We start from the raw sequence: 16,520 nt of genomic DNA, 5'->3' as shown, positions 1-16,520 counted from the left end.
AAATTGACAATGAGGAGGGCACAGATGCAGAGGATAATAGCTGAACATTATGTATCTGAGGGTGTATTTAAAGTGGAGGAGTTGGAGGTGTTTCCTGAAAGTAAACCTAGTGAGCTTGAGCTCCAGTACAAGGTTGAAAAATTGAAGATGGAGGCTCCGGAAAGGCAGAGGCAGTTTCAGGCTGGAGAGGCAGAAAAGCAGAAAGAAAATTCTCTTACAAAGTGTAATTAAGGGGAAGGCTTAGCAAGCCTATTCTGCTTTGACAGTTGCTGAAGCAGCTTATGATTTATTTATTTATGCTTCCCCAATCATCGCCACTGGGCTATCAATGTGCAGGAGCAGTGTGTGGTTCAGTGCTTTGCTCAAGGACACACATGCTGCCTCGCCTGAGGCTCGAACTCATGACCTTCAGATCGCTAGTTCAACACCTTAACCACATGGCCACGCACCACACATTATGACATAGTGAAACAGGCTGTGCTCAAAGCTTACGAGTTGGTCCCAGAAGCAGACAGGCAAGAGTTTAGAAATTTGAAGAAATCTGTGAACCAGACATACGGAATTTGCTTATGAGAAATTTGTGTGCATTGACCGCTGGTGCACATCTGAACATGTAAATGATGATTTTAACAGCTTGAAAGAGTTGGTTTTAATTGAAGAATTCAGAAGGTGCGTCCCTGATGACATAAAGACGTATTTAGATGGAAATGATGCTGCCACTATGCAGGAATCTGCTGGATTAGCAGATCAGTTTGCTTTAACTCATAAAGTTATGTTTACCCTGAATAAGAGTTTCCAAAAGGCACTTGTCAAGTTGTGGGTAAACCGAATGAGCTCACCCCAGTGGCCTGTACCTGCATTCGGTGAACCCTTTTCCAAAGTTATAGTGGATTGTGTTGACCCATTGCCAAAGACTAAAGCTGGCCATCAGTATCTGCTAACCATTATGTGTACTGCATCCAGATTCCCAGAGGCAATACCTCTCAGAAATATTGAAGCTAAAACTGTGGCGAAGGCTCTTACCAAGATTTTCACATTATTCGATTTGCCTAAAGAAATCCAGTCTGATCAAGGATGTAATTTTACATCTGGATTATTCCAGCAGGTAGTTTCTGAACTGGGAGCAAAACAAATTGCATCATCTGTGTACCATACAGAATCACAAGGGGCTTTAGAAAGATTTCATTCTACCCTCAAAACAATGATTAAGACATATTGTGTTGGAAATGGAAAAGACTGGGATGAAGGAATACATTTGCTTTTGTCCACAGAAAGAGAGTCAGTACAGGAATCACTGGGCTTTACTCCATTTGAACTTGTATTTGGTTGCAGAGTGACCTTTGACCTTGTTAAAAGGAACGGTGGATTGATGTTAACTCGTTAGACTATGATTTGAAGTTCAATAATAAACTACACCAAGCCTGTAGTCTAGCGAGAAAAAACTTAAAGATTTCTCAAGACAAAATGAAGTGTTGGTTTGATAAGCGGGCTTGCGAATGAAAATTCCAGGTGGGAGATAAGCTGCTTGCCTTATGTTGACAAATCCACTTCAGGCGAAATTCAATAGACCGTATGAAATAGTCTCCCAAAATAATGATGTGAATTATGTTAGTAAAACTCCCAGCTGACTTGTACACATAAATATGATAAAGCTTTTTTTGACAGGCAGGTACCATCTGTGTGTGTTGTTGTCAAAACAAATGAAACTGGCAACCCTGAGAATGAAACAATTGACTCGTCTGAGACTTTTTACAATCCAAACATTGTCCCAGTTAGGCCAATTAACTCGGTGGTTCCAGAAAACATTGCTAACAAGTCGTCTCATCTGCAGCCAAAGCAACAACAACAGCTGAAGGAATTAATTCTGAAGTTTAAAGATTTATTTCCCGATGTCCCCAAGCAAACCACGGTCGCAGAACATGATGTAGATGTTGGTCAAGCCAAACTGATTAAACAACACCCATATCGCATGAACATAGAAAAGTGTAAACTGGTTGACCAGGGAATTGAGTATCTGCTGGAGAATGGTATTATTTGGCCTTCAGAATGAGATTGGAGTCACCCTGCATTATTGTGCCCAAACCTGATGGTAGTGTTAGATTTTGCACTGATTATAGAAAGGTAAATGCAGTAACAAAAACAGATGCCTATCCTATCCCTAGGGTGGATGATTGCATTGATAAGGCTGGAAAAGCTAATTTCTTACAAAGATTGATCTGTTGAAAGGGTATTGGTGTGTTCCATTGACGGACAGAGGTAGAGAAATTTCTGCATTTGTGACTCCATCTGGTTTGTGTGAATACAATATCTTAATACAAAAATGTTCCAGGAACATCCCAGAGAATGATTGATTTTGTAATTCGAGAGTTAGAACACACAGATACCTATATTGATGACTTAGTTACAGGGAGTGGCACTTGGGAAGAGCATATCTCTGCAGTAGGAAAGCTATTTGACAGGTTTTCCTAGGACAACCTTACAGTTAACTTGGCTAAGAGTGAATTTGGCCATGCCAGTGTGACCTGTCTTGGCTATGATGTTGGTCAAAGCAAGTTGGCTCCTGTTCGGGCAAAAGTCCAGGCAATTTCTCAAGTTCCTATTCTGACTGCTAAGAAGGCTCTTAGAAGGTTTTGGGAATGGATGGATATTATCGTAAGTTCTGTAAGAACTTTGCCGCTATTGTTCTTCCTTTGACCAATCTCCTGAAGAAGGGTGAAAAGTTTGTTTGGACCGAGCCTTGTCAGAAGGCATTTGATTGATTGTTATCAGTATTTCGGGTTAGGCCAATCAATGTAGTGCTGTCAGCAAATTTAAATAGCAGATTGGAGCTGTGGGTGGCAACACAAGTCATGGGTGCACAAAGAGTAAAAGACAGGGCCAAAGAGACAACCCTATGGGTTATGTGTGCTGAGGGTCAGAGAGACAGAGGAGATGGATCCCACCCTTACTACCTGCTGGGGATCTGACAGTAAGTCCAGGATCCAGCTACACAAGACAGGGTGAAGGCCGAGGTCTTTGAGCTCCTTGTTGATACTTCACGCCTTTGTATGGCTACTGCTCTGCCCATGACTGTAAGGAACTGCAGAGAACTTTGGAGAGCAGAGAACATCAGAGAAACAAGCCTCCACTCCATGGACTCTTCCTACACTTCCCCTCCCTTGGAAAAGCTGGCCATGTACTCAAAGAACCTCATTACCTGGACATTTTTGCTGCAAACCCGCTCCCCCATCGGGGAAGAGATACAAAAGCCTTAAAGCGCGTAACACCAGGCTAAAGGATGGCTTCCTGTCTGTGGTTATAAGCCAAATGAATGATAAAATGGACTCAACCTCATAATGTAACTCGACGTGACCCTGCACCATATGTCTATCTGCACTGCACTTTCTCTGCAGCCTTAATGCTTTTATTGTTTTGTCGTATATCAGCTCAATATACTGTTGTAATGTATCTGTCTGTGTCGATGGTACATCAGGCAAGATTTCCACTGTAGCTCAGTACATGATGATGATAAACAAATTTCCCATTTTAATTGTGTGGAAATGTTAGACAGACTGAGCTTCTGCTCTGGAACCGCAGAAGGAAACTGAACTGTTGTCATTTCTGTGGAAAGCAAATATATGGAAAATGCTTCAATATCACATTACGATCTGCGGTAACTGGGATCAGGTGACCGGTAGTGGGTATCCCATATCAATATTAGAATCAGGTTTAATAGCACCGGCATGTGTCATGAAATTTGTTGTCCCTGCCGTAGTAGTAGAACATAATTCATAACAATAGTTTTTTAACAATTGTGATTTAAAATAAGAATATACATATATATATAGTACAAAAATAGAAAAAAAAATTAAAGATATAATAAAATATCTTAATTGTGTGGAACTATTTGACTGACTGGGTTGTTGCTTTGGTAATTCTGAAGTGAAGCTGAATTAAACTTTACACATTTATGAGAAGCTCAGATAAATATAAATGGCTAAATTCTGACATAAATGGGTCAGACACCCAGAAACATTGGGAGCACTTCAGCACGTCGAAACAGTGAATGAAACATGCAGAAAATATTGCAGAAAAGAAACATTGTCCACCCACAACGAGAGGATGTGACAGATCCGGATCTCACTGACTTGTCTGAACGGGGAAAGATGAAGCTACACGTCCACGTAGAGCAGTGACCCGCAGATGCTGCAGAAAAACATGAACAGGAAACGGGATCACGTGACGGGTGGAGGGTCTCCCACCTGAACCGTTGACTCCGTTTCCCACCCTTCACACACTGCCCGACCCATCCGCCGCATTCCCCACATTATTCCATATTTACCCCAGATACATGATTATTTTTCCACACCATATCTTCCCCGATCCCTTTCCCTCCACCTCCAGGTCACAGAGTCACTGGCTCAATTCCCATCCAGGTCCAAAACATAATTCAGACCCAAACAGGAAATGTTCACGTTTCATTTAAATCAGTTCTGTGTTTATAAACACTAATTTCTATTCACATTCCTCCGGACTCAGTGGACAGGAACACTGAAACATCAAGGGAGAAACAGCAGGAGGTGGCCATTCGGCTCCTGTAACCATCAACAAGATGGCGGCTGCTCTTATCCACATGTTTCTTTCCATTCACCACCCTCGGAGTGGAGACATTTCCCCTCATCTCAGTCCCAGACAGTCCATCCCTGTTTCAGAGACTGGGATCCCTGGTTCAGCCGGTAATGATGTTGTGCATTTCAATATATTCACCTCTCAGTCCTCGATTCTCTAAATGAAAGAGTTGTCACATTTGATCTTTCTTCATATGATGACCCCACCACCCCAGGGATCAGTCAGGTGAATCTTCATTGCACTCTCTATAACAAATACTCTGTAACCTCTTTGTTCATCCTCTATGGAATTAATTTCCATCTTCTGCAGCCCCGTGTTGCCCCAACCATTCACCTCCCAACCCTGTCACTATTTCACTGTGTCGAGCACAGCAGCGCGTGGGCGACGTAAGACACCGCGCACGTGAGGACAGATCCCGGTGTGGGGAGCCCATGTGTGACGTCAGGCACGTGGGGGGGAGCTGTGTGACGTCACCTGTGGGGGAGCGCGGGCATTTAAAAGCACCTTAATGGAGTTTTCAGTGGGACAACAACATTAATCACGGGTTTCATCACTGAATCCAGTGTTGTGAGATGTAAAGTCCCCTGTTATGTGTCCGGCTGTGCCGTGTTGTTGGTGGAATGGGCAGCGTGGTGTTTGTCTCGATTCGGGTCACAACACCAGAATTGCCAGCGGGGTCCCCACACAGTGTATTAGTCAACAGAGAACCTCTCGTCCCTGCAGTCTTTGTCTCCTGGTAAACTCAACACCCTGACAGTGTGGACCACAGATACCCCTTCCTCTCAGAGTCAGGGGATCATTCAGACAGCTGATCGCTGAGAGGAATTATATTTATTGGTCATTAAAGTTCACCCAGATTCGTTTGGACGGATTTGATGTGGAGTTCGGGGTGTCACATTGAAAGGGCCGGACGGCCGAACTCTCTCCGTTGTCCAGACATCCTTCCAGGTGAGGCGACACTTCACCTGTGAATCTTCCGGGGTCGCCTGTTGTGTCCGCTGCTCCCGATGCGGCCGCCTCTACACTGGTGACACCGGCTCCTCTGCAGTTGTGCGGGGTAGGAGTGTTTTTTTCGGGGGTCGATATTATTGTTCCCTTTTGTGCGGGAGATGTGGTTTTTGGGGTTTGAAGATTGGGATCCCGTTCTTCTTGATCCGGGGGGTGGGGTAGGTTTGATTTTTCCCTGTGAACGACTTTCATGCTTTTTCTTTGTTTCGTGGTTCTCTGGAGAAGAAAAAAAACTCAGTTGTTTATGGATACCTGCTTTAATAATAAACTAACCTTTGAACTATCCGCTCCAAGCGGGACTTCCCGGTGTCCAAACATTTTCATTCCGATTTCCATTCCCGTTGCTACCCGGCCTGCTGTGTTCGGCCAGCATTTTGTTTGTGTTCCTTTGGATTTCCAGAATCTGCAGACTTTGGCGTGTTTGTGATTTACCTCTGCGTTGTCCCTCCGGCCTCCGGAGGCGCTGTGCGGATCTCCGGCCACTGGTGGCGCTGTGCGGATCTCCGGCCGTCGGCAACGATTAGCAGACCTCCGGCCACCGGTGGCGCTGCGGAGAAACGCCTGCTTAACGCATGCGCGGTGCGGACTGCCGCTGTTTGGCGGTTCTCTGATTCGAGCAGGGGTGAGTAGGGAATGATCCCGGTGTTGTGTAAATGTGGGCCGGTTGCATTGGGAAAGGGCCGGGCCCGAGCTCTGCCGGACGGCTGGAGCAGGGGTGCAGTGGCAATTTTTTAGCTGCCGGAGCTGCACGGGGGGAGTAGGTTGGTTGATTGATAAGTTCGTGGCCTAAGTTAGAAGGCCTGAAGTTATACAGCTCTCGGTACCTGCACGTATCGTTCAAATCTTTGAATGATTATGCAGAAAGTTTGAAGTTAATAACTTTTGTGGTATTTCTGTTTCACATAATTGAAAATTGCTAGGTTTTGTAAAATTGACTCCTTCCACCTTGGGTCACGAACTTATCAATCACCCCAAGTTTGTGACACCCAATTTGTGTACCTGTTCATTTCATGTACTGGGCATCTGCCTTGCCCCATTCGTGCAGGTACACAAATTGGGTGTGACAGATATCGGGTTTCCTATAATGTCAAGCAGTAAACCAAGATGAAAGAAATATATGAATTCCAGAGCTCCACAGAAATATAGTGATAGTTAAGACATTAACAAGATTACAGCCTATCACTACATTTCAGTGTATAACTGGTACAATTAAGCATATAATGCTTAATAATATGACAAAGTATTGCATGGTTGCACTTAACTGATTATCATAGAATATAATTATCAAGCAAGTAAAATAACTTTGTTTGCTTAGAAGCCAAAGGGTTGTTAGTGAGAAAAATTTACTTTAGGATTAGCGAGTAATCCACGAACCACCACAGATGTAGCCTCACTAATATGACTGAGTCAGAGCAGACGGCAGGGCCCGCAGCGCTTAGCAGTGTTCCTCAGAGGTATAAAAATAACAGAAATAAAGCAATTCATTTATTTTACACTTTAAGCGACCTAAATTGGAACCAAGTAATCATGTATGAAAAAAGAACCTCTGATGAACTATTGCTAAAGCCACGAATATTGGTGAATATTAGTCTCAAAAGTGGTAAGTTGGCAACTCTGCCTCGTACAGTTTCTCTCGGAGAAATGGTTGGACGGGAAGTGTACCTGTGAGTGTCGATACTCACAATATCGTCACACGTTGGGTGTTACATGGTTAAACCTTTATAGATCCTGTTTAGTCTTTAAATATATAAAAAGTTAAAGAAGCTTGAATCTTTACATAAATTATTATCGCATCTATACGAATAGAAAATTTGGTATTTTGGAAGTGATAAATGTTAACAGGGGAGGAGAGCAACCATTTGGGAGGTTTGGAAATGTGTTTTGTCTCATTCATTGCCTCACTAAATTACTCTTTTTCCTATCAACACAAAGAGAAAAAGAGCCTCTTTCCCATCAGCTACAGTTGGTGGAGCGAGGCCAAGGGGTTGATCTGCTATTAATGATAGTTGAAATGACATAAAATTAGCTTAAAGCCTAGAAATGTCTTTTTTTCCATTTGGCTTGTAAAACAAAACTAAATTTATCCAGGTGTTGAAGAGGATTTTGGATGATTAGCTTGTGTATTTGATCAAAATCAGGACGAAGATAAGCGAGCAGTGAATTTTTCTTTCATTGTTTTCGAATTTAAAACTTAGGTTTCGATGTTCATTCCTTGCTTAATATAGCTCCGTCCTGAAATCCAATGGTATCCATTGGAAAGAGCAGAAAAATGCTTGCACTTCTGTGCAGGTATTTCCCAGCTTCCTAGGACAACGGATCGAGCGAGAAGGAATTTCACAAATACCTAAATAAAAAACAGTCACAGCTCCAGGATTTCAACAAAAACGATCAAATATCGTAATGTTATTAGTGGTATTTTTCCCCACCAGCCAACACCCCCGCTTCAGTAAAATTCCCTCTATTTAATATCCGGGGTTGTTAAATTCCGTGCTTGTTTATTTTGACTTTTTTACAGAAGTGTCGGAGCGGCTCTCCGGTGAGCTCTGGTAGCACTGCACCCCTGAATGTATGAGACAGTACAGTGTTAAATGCAAAACCCTGAACAGTGTCGATGATCAGAGGGATCTTAGACTCCAAGTTCATCGCTCCCTGAAAGAGACTGCACAGATTGATCGGGTGGTTAAGAAGGCAAATGGCGTGGTTGTCTTTATTAGTTGAAGCACTGAGTTCAAAACTCATGAAGTTGTGTTGCCGCTTTGTAAAACTTGTTAGCCCACATCTGGAGTGTTTCATACAGTTCTGGTCTTCCCCATTCTCGGAACGATGTCGGGGCTTTGGAGAGGGCGCAGAAGAGGTTTACCAGGATACTGCCTGGATTAGAGGGCATGAGCTATAACGAGAGGCTGGACAAACTTGTGTTGTTTTCTCCAGAGCGGCGCAGGCTGGGGTGAGACTGGATGGACGTTTATAAGATTACGAGAGGAATAGATAGAGTGGACAGAGAGGAAATGTGAGGGGCAAGTTTGTTTATTTCCACAGAGTCCTGGGAAGCTGGAGTCTATGCCTGGGGTGTTAGACCCCACCAGTCATGTGATCCTATTTGCCCCTCCCATTTAACCGCAGATGTAACGATCTCTTTGTGCATGTTCACAATCTCCAGATGGGCGGTCACTCATCCTCCAACTCATCTCGCTTCCTGAGGCTCCTCACATTTGTCCTGGAGCTTTATGGTTGTTGTGTCTTCACCCGGACTGCGGTGGGTGAGAAAGGAGAACGTGCTTTACCGAGGGACTGGGAAGTCTCGGGGGTAAGATGGTTTCTGTAATGTGCCGATCTGTATCCAAAGGTCTCTGCCGTTCCTCGCAGTCACGTCAGAGTAGTTACCGTGCAAAGCGTGAAGTGTCCAGATGGGAAACTTTCTATGGTGTGCTGATAAAAATTTGGTGATGGTCAAAGTATATCTGGCAAAGTTCTTGTTGTTTTTGCTAATTCTGTCATTTTAGAATCTTTTGTACTATGTATGTATGTATGTACTATTCATTCAGTACCTATGTGTTGCTGGAGGACCATCAGTGATCGTCCTTGATCCCTTCTCCCACCTGGTTCCATCTGCTCATCTTGTCCAACCTCTGTCCAGTCTCCTCACATCCCTCAGCCCCACTTCAGTGATATACATCAACCATCTGGGTCATCCTCAGTCCGCCTTGTACCCCACCTCCTCAATGTTATATATCAGCAATCTTTCTTCCAACCCTTGTCTTCATTGTGAAGTGTTCTTTTGTACCTTTGGCCTCGCTGAGTCATTTCCAGAATCGGTTTTTGTTAGCTGGAATGCCGGAGGGTCATCAGGTCCCAGTTCTGTTGTGTATTGGTGTGGAGGTGCTAGTTTATGAACAGTGACGGACTGACACACAGCAGCATTTTACTGGCAGCAAAGAGTACTGGGAGAGTTGGTGCTTGGGCTCTAATCCTGTGATCGGCATTCCAGACAAATGGAACTGTTGGTGTTTTGGCTTTGACTTTGGTTTGAGCTTCTACAGATGGGGCTGGATGCTCGTTCTGCAATGAAGCAGAAATTTCGAGCAGCTGGACATTGGTTGTGGTGAAATCCCGGATTGCACTACCCAGTGTGAGATGTGGCGACGATGTGTCAGACTCTCAGGGTCGGTGAGTGGCAGATTCAGCTGTGTGATTGTGAGGTTGGGTCCTGGGATATAACAGTTTTTGATCCAGGTAAAGTGGACCCAGGGATTGAGCTGCTTGGGCTTGTGAGGTGTTGAGTGAGTATTTCTGGTCTGGGATCAGATGTTTGTTTCTGGAGTTCCTTTGGAAGCAATGACTGCCAGTCTGAGGAGAGGATGAGTTCCCATTTCATCCTCACAGGGAGAGGCTGTGAGTTTACAACAGTAGAAATAGACCCATGAGTTTGGTGTTCAAACTGTGTTTGGAAATCACACAGTGGAAATCAGGCAGCTGTGCTGGAGATCTGCACTAAAAACTGAAAATGTTTGAAGTCATTCTGATGAAATGTTATTAATTGAATTGTATTGTAAGCTGTTCCTTACCTGCTGAGTGTTTCTGGTAATTCCAGTTTCTTTTTATTTCTTGGTTTATATTTCATGAAATGGACCTGTTTTAACCTGGAAATGAAAATGGCTGTGATAGTTTGTAGGCCTCCGTTAGAGTCTCTGCAAGTCTCCCCTCTCCACACCACTGATGTTGCCCAAGGGAAGGGCATTAGGACCCATACAGCTTGGCACTGGTGTCATCGCTCAAGGACACACACGCAGCCTCTGCCAAGGCTCGAACTAGCAACCTTCAGATCACTAGACCAACGCCTTAACCACTCGGCCACGCGCCAGCACATGTGATAGTAGAACAGTATAGAAAGCACAACTTTTCCCTGTAAATTATCCTGGAACCGATTTGACTGTTATTCCTGGAAATGTGTACAGTGCAGTTGTTGCTAACAAGGCTTACAAGAATAATCTCAGGAATGATTGGCGTCATGTATGAGGAGCATTTGATGGTTCTGGACCTGTGCTCAATGGAGTTCAGAGGGGCGGTGGGGGTGGTGGAGGGATGTATGGTTAAGTAAACCTACCGAATGCTGAAAAGCTTGGATACAGTGGACATGGAGAGGATGTTTCCATTAGACAGAGAGTCTGTGATCTGACAGCACGGTCTCAGAATAAAGATGCTTCCCCTTAAAACTCAGATGAGAAAAATGGTTGAGGCTGCCATTTGGGTATATTTATGACAGATTAATATATTCATGATTGCTAAGTAGATTCAGGGTTACAGGAGGAAGACAGGAATATGGTGTTGGAATAAAAATCAGCCATGGTTGAATGGTGGGCAGACCAGATGTATCGAATTACCTAATTCTGTTCCTGTGTCTTATGTCTTACCATGACAGAATGATGGCTCCTTCCTATCCCATATCATTCTGTGACCTGTGAGGGACAATAAAAGATTGTTCACTGAGATCATTAAATCTGCCTTCAGTGTTTAAATTTCAGTACGTTTTGTTCTTAGTAACATTACGCAGAAATGTTTAGTTCTCCTTTTCATTATTAATGTGCTTCATTGTCTCTCTGGTTAAAGTTAGACCTGTGGTGAGAGATTTATTTGAAGAAAAACCCCAACTGGAGGCAAACCACGACTGAAGACGAGGGAACAGCAACAAGTGAACCAGCCCGAGGATTGAGAGCATCAACTGGAGAGAACCCATCTGACTCGGAGATTCCATTGATTCAGTCAGGAGAAAGTTTGGTGAGTCTCGTTTACTCAAACACTGGTCCTTTAGACATTACGTACCTGTGTAAGGGAAGGTAGGAAATGGTTGGAGTGAGACTGAATGTGCCCAGAAGTACCAGTTATGCCTCTGTCAGACCCAGTTGCAATCACTCCAGGTCTGGTAATGTGCTTCCAGCAGCCCAGCCCTTTAAAACCACTCCCATTCCCTCACAGTGGTTACTCAGTTCAAGATCTTGCATCCTCTGATGTAGCTGTTGGTCAGTTCTGAGTGGGGAGAGGGAAAGAGAGGGGAGTGTTTATGCTGACTGCCTTTCAAAAAGATTAATTGTTTGAACTTGCTGCAAACTCTCTACCCATACCCTGTACTTTCTCAACCAGATTATTGACATAGATGACAAGTAGCAATGGGCGTAACCTCAGGAAACGTCACTAAGCACGGGACTTGAGTCCAAGAAACAGCCTCTCACCATCACCCTCTGCCTCCTACCACCCAGCCATTCCCAGACCCTGGGGCTCTGTAACAAACTCAGTGTTAACAGGAAGATTAGTCAGTGATTAAGATGATGAGAGAATTGTGGCCTCCTGAAAGGACACGCGAGCTGAGCTGTCTGATCCAGTGGACCAGATCCACCCTCGTTGACAACGTAATTTACCCCTTGCCCATCCACCCAGGTCATGTTACTTCCGATAACCCACAGTACCCCAACCACCCTCCGTCCCGCCAGTGGCCCCACACCCTTCTGACCATTCACCCCACACCGACACATAGACAGGCCCCCTTCACCCACATCCACCCTCCCAGCTTGGGGAACCAGAGCAAACTGATACCGCAATCCCGACTCAGTGCAAAACTAAATCCAGGGATGCAAGACTGGAGAGCCCGGAGCCTCCAGCTGTCCGGCTCGGTCCCGGCCCTTTCCCACTGCAACTGGTCCTCGATTTACACAAACCCGAGATTAACACCTTCCTCACCGCCACCTGAACAGGAGAAACACCCGCATCAGCTGGGGTTGAGTTGCAGTTGGTCCCCATATGTGTTAAAACTCCCCGCTGTCAGATATGGAGACCAGAATCGTACACGGTAAAACCATATAACAATTACAGCACGGAAACAGGCCATCTCAGCCCTTCTAGTCTGTGCCGAACGCTTACTCTCACCGAGTCCCACTGACCTGCACTCAGCCCATAACCCTCCATTCCTTTCCTGTCCGTATACCTATCCAATTTTTTTAAAATGACAATATCGAACCTGTCTCTACCACTTCCATTGGAAGCTCGTTCCACACAGTTTCCACTCTCTGAGTAAAGAAGTTACCTCTCGTGTTACCCCTAAACTTTTGCCCCTTAACTCTCAACTCATGTCCTCTTGTTTGAATCTCCCGTACACTCAATGGAAAAAGCCTATCCACGTCAACTCTATCAATCCATCATAATTTTAAATACTTCTGTGAAGTTCCCCCCTCAAACTTCTACTCTCCAAAGAATAAATACCTAACTTGTTCAACCTTTCTCTGTAACTTGGGTGCTGAAACCCAGGTAACATTCTAATAAATCTCCTCTGTACTCTGTTGACATCTTACGTATAATTCGGTGACCAGAACTGTACACAATACTCCAAATCGGGACTCACCAATGCCTTGTACAATTTTAACATTACATCCCAACTCCTATACTCAATGCTCTGATTTATAAAGGCCAGCATAGCAAAAGCTTTCTTCACCACCACGTGAGTTTCCACCTTCAGGGTAATATGCACCATTATTCCTAGATTTCCTCACACTGTCTACAAGCTTTCTCTATTTGTGAACTAACCTCCTCTCTCCCGGTCTCTTCAATTTGATTCCCAGCCCTCAACCATTCTAGTTTAAAGTCTCCCCAGTAGCCTTCACAGATCTCCCCGCCAGGATATTGGTCCTCCTAGGTTTCAAATGCAACCCGTCCTTTTTGTACAGGTCACACCTGCCCCAAAAGAGGTCCCAATGATCCAGAATCTTGAATCCCTGCCCCCTGCTCCAATCCCTCAGCCACGCAGTTATCATCCACCTCATTCCATTCCTACTCTCACTGTCGCGTGGCACAGGCAGTAATCCCAAGATTACTACCTTTGCGGACCTTCTTCTCAACTCTCTTCCTAGCTCCCTATATTCTCCTTTCAGGACCTCTTCCCTTTTCCTACCTATGTCATTGGTACCTATATGTACCACGACCTCTGGCTCCTCACCCTCCCACTTCCGGATATCATGGATGCGATCAGAAACATCCAGGACCCTGGCACCAGGGAGGCAAACTACCATCTGGGTCTCCAGACTTCATCCACAGAATCGCCTATCTGACTCCCTAACTATCGAGTCCCCTATTGCTACTGCCTTCCTCTTCCTTTCCCTACCCTTCTGAGCTTCAGGGCCGGACTCTGTGCCGGAGGCATGGCCGCTGTTGCTTCCCCCAGGTAGGCTGTCTCCCCCCCCAACAGTACTCAAACAGGAGTACTTATTGTCAAGGGGTACAGCCACTGGGGTACTCTCTAGTACCTGACTCTTCCCCTTCCCCCTCCTAACCGTGACTCACCTGTCTGCCTCCCATGGCCCTGGTGTGACCACCTGCCTGTAACTCCTCTCTATCACCTCCTCACTCTCCCTGACCAGACGAAGGTCATCGAGCTGCAGCTCCAGTTCCCTGGCACAGTCCCTTGGGAACTGCAGCTCGGCGCACCTGGCGCAGATGTGAACGTCCGGGAGGCTAGGAGACTCCGGGACCTCCCACATCCGACACCGAGAACAGCAAGCTACCCTCACACTCATAATTCCCAGCATGGAACCGTAATCCCACGGTGGATTTGTTCGGTGACTTGTGAGCATACATGATTAATGACCCTGCAACTGGGGACTAAATAAATAGTTAGTCTAATAATTCTAATCAGACATACCATCTCCTTGTCTTTCTCCCTCACCCCTAGCTACTTACCCCATTTCCCTCACCACACCCTCTTCACAGTTCCTCTTCCTCTACTCCATCCCTCCCTTCTTGCTCCCTCTCTCCCTCACTGTCTCAATTTTCCCTCACCCCTTCCTTATCATCGCCCCTCAATCATTCTTGTTTCTTCACCGCCACTCTCCCTCCCCTCTTCTCTTCCCTATCCCTCTCAGTTACACTGCTACTCGACCAGCCTCCCACTCTTTCACCCCTTTCCTCATGCTCTCCTTCTCTATCACCACTCTCTCTACTCCTCTAGTAACAAATCGTACTCCTCTCTCGTCTCTCTTCATCTCCTCACTCTCTCATACCTCTCTTCATTTCTCTCACACTCTCTCCCCTCTATCTATCTGGTTCTCTTACTCTTCCATTCTCTCCCTCCCATCCCACAATCCCTGCCCCTACCCCTATCACCCGCCATCTCACTCTCAGTCACCCTCTGCCTTCCCATCTCCATCTCCCCCTCTCGCACACGCTCTCGGCTCCCTCTAACTCTCTCTCACTCACTCACCTCCACCACTCTGTAACCTCCTCCATTTCCAGCCCTCTTCCTCTCTATCTGTCTCCCTACATCCCCCCTCCCCCCCAAACACTCTCCCTGCTGGCTCCCGTATCCCACACTGTCTTGCCCTCTTTGTCACCCTCTAAATGCACCACTCACCCCACGCGTTCACCCTCTTCTCTCTCTCTCTTAGTCTCTCAACCCCCTCTCCCTCTCTCAATCTCTCTCTCGCTCTCCTCTCTCTCCCTCCCTCTTGTCACACCCCTCACTTTGCACCTCATCCCATACATACATCAACAATATTTAAATGCAAAGTGGAATTTATAACAAGGATCCTTGTAGGTTGTAGATCTTCAGTAATGGTCTTTATATATGAGGATCAGAGGGATCTTGGGGTCCGAGTCCACAGGACACTCAAAGCAGCTGCGCAGGTTGACTCTGTGGTTAAGAAAGCATACGGTGCATTGGCCTTTATTAATCATGGGATTGAGTTTAAGAGCCGAGAGGTAATGTTGAGGCTATTTAGGACCCTGGTCAGATCCCACCTGAAGTATTGTTTTCTGTTCTGGTCGCCTGCTGGCTCCTGTATCCCACACTGTCTTACCCTCTTTCTCACCCTCTAAATCTAACACTCATCCCATGCATTCTCCCTCTTTGCCCTCTCTCAGTTCTCCTCCTCCTCCTCCTCCCCCTCCCCCCCTCTCCTGTCACACCCCGTGCTCTGCACCTCATCCCATAGAGCGGTATGCGAATGGCTGGGCACCACTGGTCAAACTTCCTGTTACTGTGAATAAGTGAGTAGAAGGTGAACTGGTCTCCAAAATTCATAAAGATGAAATATTATTTTCCAAATTTAAGCAATATTAGTGTACTATTATGTTTTATACAATTTTAGAGTGAGAAAAAGGAAAGGAGCACCATGGAAAAGTTTGGGCACCCCAAGAGATTTGAGCTCTCAGTTAAATTTTACCACGGTCTCAGACCTGAATTAGCTTGTTAGGTCAATGGCTTGTTCACAGTCATCGTTAGGACAGGCCTGGTTATGCAAATCGCAAAGCTTTATAAATACCCTGACTCCTCAAACCTTGTCCCAACAATCAGCAGCCATGGGCTCCTCTAAGCAGCTGCCTAGCACTCTGAAAGTTAAAATAAATGATGCCCACATAGCAGGAGAAGGCTATAAGAAGATAGCAAAGTGTTTTCATGTAGCCGTTTCCTCAGTTCGTAATGTAATTAAGAAATAGCAGTTAACAGGAATGGTGGAGGTCAAGTTGATGTCTGGAAGACCAAGAAAACTTTCTGAGAGAACTACTCGTAGGATTGCTGGAAAGGCAAATCAAAACCCCTGTTTGACTGTAAAAAGACCTTCAGGAAGATTTAGCAGCCTCTGGAGTGGTGGTGCACTGTTCTACTGTGCAGCAACACCTGCACAAACATGACCTTCATGGAAGAGTCATCAGAAGAAAACCTTTCCTGCGTCCTCACCACAAAATTCAGCGTCAGAGGTTTTTCTGACATTGAAGGAAAGGTTGTTTTCTTGACACCAGACAGATGTTGTTCAGACCTCAGATAGAGTCAGCAATCAAATGCTTGAGCATGGTGCAATAGATGTGTTGAGCTGTGGAAATCACAATGCAAGAAGCATCGTAGCAAAGCCAGATGAGCCCAGGGC

The 16,520-nt window shown here is 45.4% G+C and overlaps 1 protein-coding gene across 1 annotated transcript in view; it reads left to right on the top strand.

Moving 5' to 3' along the window:
* LOC140720366 (uncharacterized) overlaps nt 1–16,520 on the top strand; it is a 151,027-nt gene that overhangs the window by 129,289 nt on the left and 5,218 nt on the right. Inside the window, exon 3 of the mRNA XM_073035239.1 lies at nt 11,228–11,391. The gene's annotated coding sequence lies outside the window, so the exon portion shown is untranslated. The remainder of the gene's footprint in view (nt 1–11,227; nt 11,392–16,520) is intronic.

This window comes from Hemitrygon akajei, unplaced genomic scaffold (assembly GCF_048418815.1).
Source record: "Hemitrygon akajei unplaced genomic scaffold, sHemAka1.3 Scf000041, whole genome shotgun sequence".
NCBI classification, from domain to species: Eukaryota; Metazoa; Chordata; class Chondrichthyes; order Myliobatiformes; family Dasyatidae; genus Hemitrygon; species Hemitrygon akajei.
The sequence above is the reverse complement of the archived record's forward strand: the minus strand, read 5'-3'. Positions and strand labels throughout refer to the sequence as shown.